The sequence below is a fragment of the Aegilops tauschii genome, chromosome 5, assembly GCF_002575655.3.
Source record: "Aegilops tauschii subsp. strangulata cultivar AL8/78 chromosome 5, Aet v6.0, whole genome shotgun sequence".
Classification (NCBI taxonomy): domain Eukaryota; kingdom Viridiplantae; phylum Streptophyta; class Magnoliopsida; order Poales; family Poaceae; genus Aegilops; species Aegilops tauschii.
The window spans coordinates 207,712,602-207,722,150 of NC_053039.3; positions in this window are offsets into that span (position 1 = coordinate 207,712,602).

Consider the following 9,549-nt stretch of genomic DNA (forward strand, 5'->3'; position numbering starts at 1 on the left):
AGAAAGCATCGCTCAAGATTAGGGGAGGCTTAATTCAATGTTATATTCATGCCCCAATCATGATTTCTCAAGAGAAATGATTATTCAAAATTTTTATGCTCGGCTTTCTCTTAGTAATCACTCCACGCTCGGTTCTTCTTGTACTGGATCTTTTATGATGAAGACTATTGAATTCAAATGGGACTTATTGGAAAGAATTAAACGCAACTCTGAAGATTGGGATCTCGACGAAGGTAAGGAGTCAGGTATTACACCTAAGTTTGACTGTGTTAAATCTTTTATGGATACCGAGGTTTTCCGTGAATTTAGCACTAAATATGGACTTGACTCTGAGATAGTAGCTTCTTTCTGTGAATCCTTTGCTACTCATGTTGATCTCCCTAAGGAGAAGTGTTTTAAATATAATCCTCCCATGGAAGTAAATGTAGTTGCACCTATTAAAGTTGAAGAAAAGACTATCACTTATGATGATCATGTTGTTCCTGTTGCTTATATTGAGAAGCCACCTTTCCCTGTTAGAATAAAGGATCATGCTAAAGCTTCAACTGTAGTCAACAAAAGTAATATTAGGACACGCAAGCCCCCTGAGCAAGTTAAAGTTGAACCTAAAATTGCTATGGTTAAAGATCTCTTGGCTGATAATATTGATGGGCATGTTATTTACTTCTGTGATGAGACTGCTAGAATTGCTAAACCTGGTGCTAAAGATAAACATAGACCTGTGGTAGGCATGCCTGTTATTTCTGTTAAAATAGGAGATCATTGTTATCATGGCTTGTGTGATATGGGTGCCAGTGCAATACCTCATTCCTTATACAAAGAAATTATGCATGATATTGCACCTGCTGAGATAGAAGAAATTGATGTTACAATTAAGCTTGCCAATAGAGATACTATTTCACCGATTGGGATTGTTAGAGATGTTGAAGTCTTGTGTGGGAAGGTTAAATATCCTGCTGATTTTCTTGTTCTTGGTTCCCCACAAGATAGCTTTTGTCCCATTATATTTGGTAGACCCTTCTTGAACACTGTTAATGCTAGATAGATTGCGAAAAGGATGTTGTTACTATTGGTTTGGGTGATATGTCTCATGAGTTTAATTTTGCTAAATTTAGTAGACAACCCCGTGATGATGAATTGCCTAGTAAAGATGAAATTATTGGTCTTGCTTCTATTGCCGTGCCTCCTAGTGATCCTTTAGAACAATATTTTCTAGATCATGAAAATGATACGTTTATGAATGAAAGAAGGGAAATAGATGAAGTATTCTTTAAACAGGGACCTATTCTGAAACACAACTTGCCTGTTGAAATCCTAGGGGATCCTCCTCCACCCAAGGGTGATCCCGTGTGTGAGCTTAAACCATTACCTGATACTCTTAAATATGCTTATCTTGATAAAAAGAAGATATATCCTGTTATTATTACTGCTAACCTTTCAGAGCATGAAGAAGAGAAATTATTGAAAACTCTGAAGAAGCACCGTGCTGCTATTGGATATACTCTTGATGATCTTAAGGGCATTAGTCCCACTCTATGTCAACATAAAATAAATTTGGAGAAAGATGCCAAACCAGTTATTGATCACCAACGACAGCTAAATCCTAAGATGAAAGAAGTGGTAAGAAAGGAAATATTAAAGCTCCTCAAAGCAGGTATAATTTATCCCGTTGCTGATAGTCAGTGGGTAAGTCATGTCCATTGTGTCCCTAAGAAGGGAGGTATTACTATCGTTCCTAATGACAAAGATGAATTGATTCCGCAAAGAATTACTACAGGTTATAGGATGGTAATTGATTTCCGCAAATTAAATAAAGCTACTAAAAAAGATCATTACCCTTTGCCTTTCATTGATCAAATGCTAGAAAGATTATCCAAAAATACACATTTTTGCTTTCTAGATGGTTACTCTGGTTTCTCTGAAATACCTGTGTCAGCTGATGATCAAGAAAATACCACTTTTACTTTCCCTTTCGGTATCTTTGCTTATAGACATATGACTTTTGGTTTATGTAATGCACCTGCTACCTTTCAAAGATGCATGATGGCTATATTCTCTGACTTTTGTGAAAATATTTGTGAGGTTTTCATGGATGATTTCTCAGTTTATGGATCCTCTTTTGATGATTGCTTGAGCAACCTTGATCGAGTTTTGCAGAGATGTGAAGAAACTAATCTCGTCTTGAATTGGGAGAAATGCCACTTTATGGTTAATGAAGGTATTGTCTTGGGGTATAAAATTTTTGAAAGAGGTATTGAAGTTGACAAAGCTAAAGTTGATGCTATTGAAAAGATGTCGTGTCCCAAGGACATCAAAGGTATAAGAAGTTTCCTTGGTCATGCTGGTTTTCATAGGAGGTTCATTAAGGACTTCTAAAAAATTTCCCGGCCTCTAACTAATCTATTACAAAAAGATATACCTTTTTTCTTTGATGATGATTGTGTGGAAGCATTTGAAATACTTAAGAAAGCATTAATTTCTGCACCTATTGTTCAGCCACCTGATTGGAATTTACCCTTTGAAATTATGTGTGATGCTAGTGATTATGCTGTAGGTACTGTTCTAGGACAAAGAGTTGATAAGAAATTAAATGTTATCCAATATGCTAGTAAAACTCTAGACAATGCCTAGAGAAATTATGCTACTACTGAAAAAGAATTTTTAGCAGTTGTATTTGCTTGTGATAAGTTCAGACCTTATATTGTTGATTCTAAAGTAACTATTCATACTGATCATGCTGCTATTAAATATCTTATGGAAAAGAAATATGCTAAACCTAGAATTATTAGATGGGTTCTCCTACTAAAAGAATTTGATTTGCATATTATTGATAGAAAGGGAGCTGAGAACCCCGTTGCAGACAACTTGTCTAGGTTAGAGAATGTTCTTGATGACCCACTACCTATTGATGATAGCTTTCCTGATGAACAATTAGCTATCATAAATGCTTCTCGTACTGCTCCATGGTATGCTGATTATGCTAATTACATTGTTGCTAAATTTATACCACCTAGTTTCACATACCAGCAAAAGAAAAAGTTTTTCTATGATTTAAGACATTACTTCTGGGATGACCCACACCTTTATAAAGAAGGAGTAGATGGTGTTATTAGACGTTGTATACCTGAGCGTGAACAAGAATAGATCCTACGCAAGTGTCACTCCGAAGCTTATGGAGGACACCACGCTGGAGATAGAACTGCACATAAGGTATTGCAATCCGGTTTTTATCGGCCTACTCTCTTCAAAGATGCCCGTAAGTTTGTCTTATCTTGTGATGAATGTCAAAGAATTGGTAATATTTGTAGACGTCAAGAAATGCCTATCAATTATTCACTCGTTATTGAACCATTAGATGTTTGGGGCTTTGATTATATGGGACCGTTTCCTTCCTCTAATGGTTATACACATATTTTAGTTGCTGTTGATTACATTACTAAGTGGGTAGAAGCTATTCCAACTACTAGTGCTGATCATAACACCTCTATTAAGATGCTTAAAGAAGTTATTTTTCTGAGGTTTGAAGTCCCTAGATATTTAATGACTGATGGTGGTTCACATTTTATTCATGGTGCTTTTCGTAAAATGCTTGCTAAGTATGATGTCAATCATAGAATTGCATCCCCTTATCACCCGCAGTCTAGTGGTCAAGTAAAATTGAGTAATAGAGAGCTCAAATTAATTTTGCAAAAGACTGTTAATAGATCTAGAAATAATTGGTCCAAGAAACTTGATGATGCATTATGGGCCTATAGAACTGCATATAAAAATCCTATGGGTATGTCTCCGTATAAAATGGTCTATGGGAAAGCTTGTCACTTACCTCTCGAACTAGAACATAAGGCATATTGGGCCATTAAAGAGCTCAACTATGATTTCAAACTTTCCAGTGAGAAGAGGCTATTTGACATTAGCTCACTTGATGAATGGAGAACCCAAGCCTATGAGAATGCCAAATTGTTTATAGAAAAAGTTAAAAGATGGCATGATAAAAGGATACAAAAGCGTGAGTTTAATGTAGGTGATTATGTGTTGCTATTCAACTCTCGTTTAAGATTTTTTGTAGGAAAACTTCTCTCTAAATGGGAAGGCCCTTACGTTATCGAGGACGTCTATCGTTCCGGTGCCATAAAAATCAACAACTTCGAAGGCACAAATCCGAAGGTGGTGAATGGTCAAAGAATCAAACATTATATCTCAAGTAATCCTATAAATGTTGAAACTAATGTTATTGAAACCGTAACACCGGAGGAATACATAAGAGACACTTTCCAGAACGTTTCAGACTCCGAAAAGGAATAGGTATGTGGTACGGTAAGCAAACCGACTCCAAAACAATTCTAATGGCAATTTTTCTCCGTTTTGGAATATTTAGAAAAATAGGAAAAAAGAAGTAGTCCGGGAAGGACACAAGGCGTCCATGAGGGTGGAGGGCGCGCCCCCTGCCTCGTGGGCACCTCGTGTGCCCTCCGGACTCCATTTTCTTGCACGATACTTCTTCTGGTCGATAAAAATTCATTATATAATCTCCCGAAGGTTTTGACCACCGTATCACACAATTATCCTCTGTTCTTGTTTCGAGCTATTTCTGTAGCAGGTTTGGAGCAAGATGTCATCTCAGGATTCTAACGGAGAGAGCTATATCTCACATCTCGTTGCTGACCCAAAGACCTATGGGGATCTATCTCCTTGTGGTCGAACTACGGATGATGAGGAGGATGCTCATTTGATGAGGATCAATGATTCAAGTTCGGAGGAGGAGGATGTCCCTTTACCTCAACCTGGGGATATGCACATGAAGTTCATGAAGTCTAGTCTTCCTAAGAGGGATAAACTGTCTAACAACCGATCTATTCCTTCTCGTTTTCGGCAGAAAAGCAAAGGAGATTTATGTGACAAGATCTTGAAGCTGGAATCGAAGGTCGATGATTTAAAGGAGGAAATTGCCCTTCTCGAGTACAGTATGAAAAAGCTGAAGGCACAATTATCTTCATCATCACCATCCTATTCACCTCCAAAGAAGGAGACATAATCACATGGGTATGGGCGCTCCCCTTGGAAACTGCCAAGCTTGGGGGAGGTGCCCCGGTATCGTATCACCATCACACTCCTATCTTTACCGTTTTTCTTAGTTCGATCCTTTTGGTAATATCTTGATCTAGTGGAATAAAGTTTTAGTATGATTTAGTTTTGAGTTTTGCCTCTTGATCCTTCTGTGTAATCGAGTCCGTGAGCTATATATAATAAAGATTGTGTTGAGTCAAGGGCTTGATTACTATGCTTTGATCTTGAGGGAATAAAAAGAAAAAGAAAGAATAAAAAGAAATAAATAGATCATGTTGATCTTATGGAGAGTAATGACTTCACATATAAAGAGTATGATGATTAAAAGTTGTTGAGAGTTGACAAACATAGTTTTGGTCATCGTTGCAATTAATAGGAAGTAATAAAGAAAGAGAGGTTTTCACATATAAATATACTATCTTGGACATATTTTATGATTGTGAGCATTCATTAAAGTATGACATGCTAAAGAGTTGATGTTGGGCAAGGAAGAGAACGTAATGGGTTATGTTTTCTTATATCTGAAATAAAGTATATTGTCATGGATAATCCAACATGTTGAGCTTGCCTTTCCCTCTCATGCTAGCCAAATTACTTGCACCAAGTAGAGATACTACTTGTGCTTCCGAATGCCCTTAAACCCAGTTTTGCCATGAGAGTCCACCTTATCTACCTATGGATTGAGTAAGATCCTTCAAGTAAGTTGTCATGTTGCTTGCAATAAAAATTGCTCTGTAAATATGTATGATTTATTAGTGTGGAGAAAATAAGGTTTATACGATCTTGTGATATGGAAGCAGTAAAAGCGACAGACTTCATAATAAAGGTTCATATCACAAGTGGCAATATAAAGTGACGTTCTTTTGCATTAAGATTTCGTGCATGCAACCATAAAAGCACATGACAACCTCTGCTTCCCTCTGCGAAGGGCCTATATTTTACTTTTGTCTTATCCCTTATGAAAGAGTCGTGGTGATCTTCACCTCTCCTTTTTATATTTTATCCTTTGGCAAGCACATTGTGTTGGAAAGATCTTCATATATATATCCAATTGGGTGTAAGTTAGCATGAATTATTATTGTTGACATTACCCTTGAGGTAAAAGGTTGGGAGGCAACACTATAAGCCCCTATCTTTCTCTGTGTCCGATTAAAACTCCATACCCATAAGTATTGCGTGAGTGTTAGCAATTGTGAAAGACTAAATGATAGTTGAGTATGTGGACTTGCTGAAAAGGTCTTATATTGACTCTTTCCGACGTTATTATAAATTACAATTCCTTCAATGACTGAGATTATGGTTTGTTGGTTCTCAATGAAGTTTCTGATTCATACTTTATATTGTGAATAGATTATTACTCGAGCATGAGAAATAATATGAAAATATCCATATATGTTGCTGTTATAAGAATGATCATGATGCCCTCATGTCTGTATTTTATTTTATCGACACCTCTATCTCTAAACATGTGGACATATTTATCGTTATCGGCTTCCGCTTGAGGACAAGCGAGGTCTAAGCTTGGGGGAGTTGATACGTCCATTTTGCATCATGCTTTTATATCGATATTTATCGCATTATGGGCTGTTATTACACGTTATGTCACAATACTTATGCCTATTCTCTCTTATTTTACAAGGTTTACATGAAGAGGGAGAATGCCGGCAGCTGGAATTCTAGGCTGGAAAAGGAGCAAATATTAGAGACCTATTCTGCACAGCTCCAAAAGTCCTGAAACTTCACGGAAGTTATTTTTGGAATTAATAAAAAATACTGGTGAAAGAATCCACCAGAGGGGGCCCACACCCTGGCCACGAGGGTGGGGGGCGCGCCCCTGCCTCGTGGGCCCCCTGGCAGGCCTCCGGTGCCCATCTTCTGCTATATGAAGTCTTTCGTTCGAGAAAAAATCATAAGCAAGCTTTCGGGAAGAAACTCCGCCGCCACGAGGCGGAACCTTGGCGGAACCAATCTAGGGCTCTGGCAGAGCTGTTTTGCCGGGGAAACTTCCCTCCGGGAGGGGGAAATCATCGCCATCATCATCACCAACGATCCTCTCATCGGGAGGGGGTCAATCTCCACCAACATCTTCACCAGCACCATCTCATCTCAAACCCTGGTTCATCTCTTGTATCCAATCGTTGTCCCAAAGCCTCGGATTGGTACCTGTGGGTTGCTAGTAGTGTTGATTACTCCTTGTAGTTGATGCTAGTTGGTTTATTTGGTGGAAGATTATATGTTCAGATCCTTTATGCATATTAATACCCCTCTCATTATGAACATGATATGATTTGTGAGTAGTTACGTTTGTTCCTGAGGACATGGGAGAAGTCTTGCTATAAGTAGTCATGTGAATTTGGTATTCGTTTGATATTTTGATGAGATGTATGTTGTCTCTCCTCTAGTGGTGTCATGTGAACGTCGACTACATGACACTTCACCATTGTTTGGGCCTAGAGGAAGGCATTGGGAAGTAATAATTAGATGATGGGTTGCTAGAGTGACAGAATCTTAAACCCTGGTTTATGCGTTGCTTCGTAAGGGGCTGATTTGGATCCATATGTTTCATGCTATGGTTAGGTTTACCTTAATACTTCTTTTGTAGTTGCGGACGCTTGCAATAGGAGTTAATCATAAGTGGGATGCTTGTCCAAGAAAGGACAGCACCCAAGCACCGGTCCACCCACATACCAAATTATCAAAGTAACGAACGCGAATCATATGAACGTGATGAAAACTAGCTTGACGATATTCCCATGTGTCCTCAGGAGCGCTTTTCTCGATATAAGAGTTTGTCCAGGCTTGTCCTTTGCTACAAAAAGGATTGGGCCATCTTGCTGCACTTTATTTACGCTTGTTACTTGTTACCCGTTACAAATTACCTCATCACAAAACTATCTATTACCGATAATTTCAGTGCTTGCAGAGAATACCTTACTGAAAACCGCTTGTCATTTCCTTCTGCTCCGCGTTGGGTTCGACACTCTTACTTATCGAAATGACTACGATAGATCCCCTATACTTGTGGGTCATCACTCTCCGCTATGAAGATATACTAGAGATGCTGCCCATTTGCTATTTTTTGTGGATGCTAACCCTGTTATACTTAACATGCCTTTCCATGTACTTACGCAGGGCCATAACGGGCGATGCTGTTGTTTGCTGTCGAGGTTAGATGCATCCCATGTCTTACAGTATTTTACATCATTTGTGCAATTGCAGTTTGGCTTCTAACATTTACTTGCTTATTCTAGGTATACATGTCAGCGACATGGATCCACGATTTGACTAGGTGGAAGAGCTCGCCTCTGCCGCCGCTGACTTTGGGCGGGCTCTAGCCAAGATGAAGTGCCCCAGCAACTACCTGCCATGACTTACCAAGTATGAACACACCAGTTCAATCTTACCAATACCAGTTGCAATTAATGGCTATGTTTTGTACGGTCGATGTATTAAGCATGTTGTAGTAAACATGCCTAACACGTTTTAGCTATTTTCCCTACCTGTTTATAGACAATTGGGCCATTCTCTGCTCTGGCAGCACCTGCTTGGTGATGTTTAACTCTGCCAATTGCATTTTTATCAGTACCGGTTTCAATGGCTATTAAGCCTGTTGCAATTAACAGTTGTATTCATTTTTAAACAGTTGTATTTCAATGGCTACAAACATACAAAACATGACTTAAGATGCTGTTAAGTCTATTGCAATTAACAGTTGTATCCATTTTTAATCCGTCCCTTTGCTACCGTGCTACTCTTTCACAATGAAGATATCACTACAGATGCTGCTGTTTTATTGCCATTTGCTATTTTTGGTGGATGTTAACCCTGTTGTAGTTAACATTGGCTTTCCATGTACTTAAACATGGCTACAATGGGCGATGTTGTTGTTTGCCGTCGAGGTTAGCTGCATCCCATGTCTTATACACCATATGTTCCTAAATATAAGTATTTTTAGATATTCCAATATTGACTACATAAGGAGCAAAATGAGTGCATCTAGATTCTAATCTAAACTATATCTATAATTCTATATACATCCGTATGTAGTTCATATTGAAATCTCTAAAAATACTTGTACTTAGGAACATATGTAGTTGTATTTTACATCATTTGTGCAATCTCAGTTTAGCTTCTAACATTTACTGGTTGCTTGTAGGTACATATATGAGCGGTACTGATCCACACTTCGATCCCTTTTGCGTATGGGGCAATGACATATTCATGAACACGCATCAAGTGAGGAAACTAAGAAATATTGTTAGGCGAAAGAGACGGGTGATGGGAATTAAGCTCTTTATTTACACTTTGTCCAAGACAGCAGTGAACTTTAGGATGGTAAGTAATGTGTGGCCTTTTCCCCCTGCCCACAACAAGTTACTCTATTAGACCTGAGTATCTAAAAGTTTTCTCTTTTCAGTGGTTTCCGAAGCTATTTACTAATGATTACCTTGCAAACTACATGATCGGAGTGGAGGCAACTAAGGT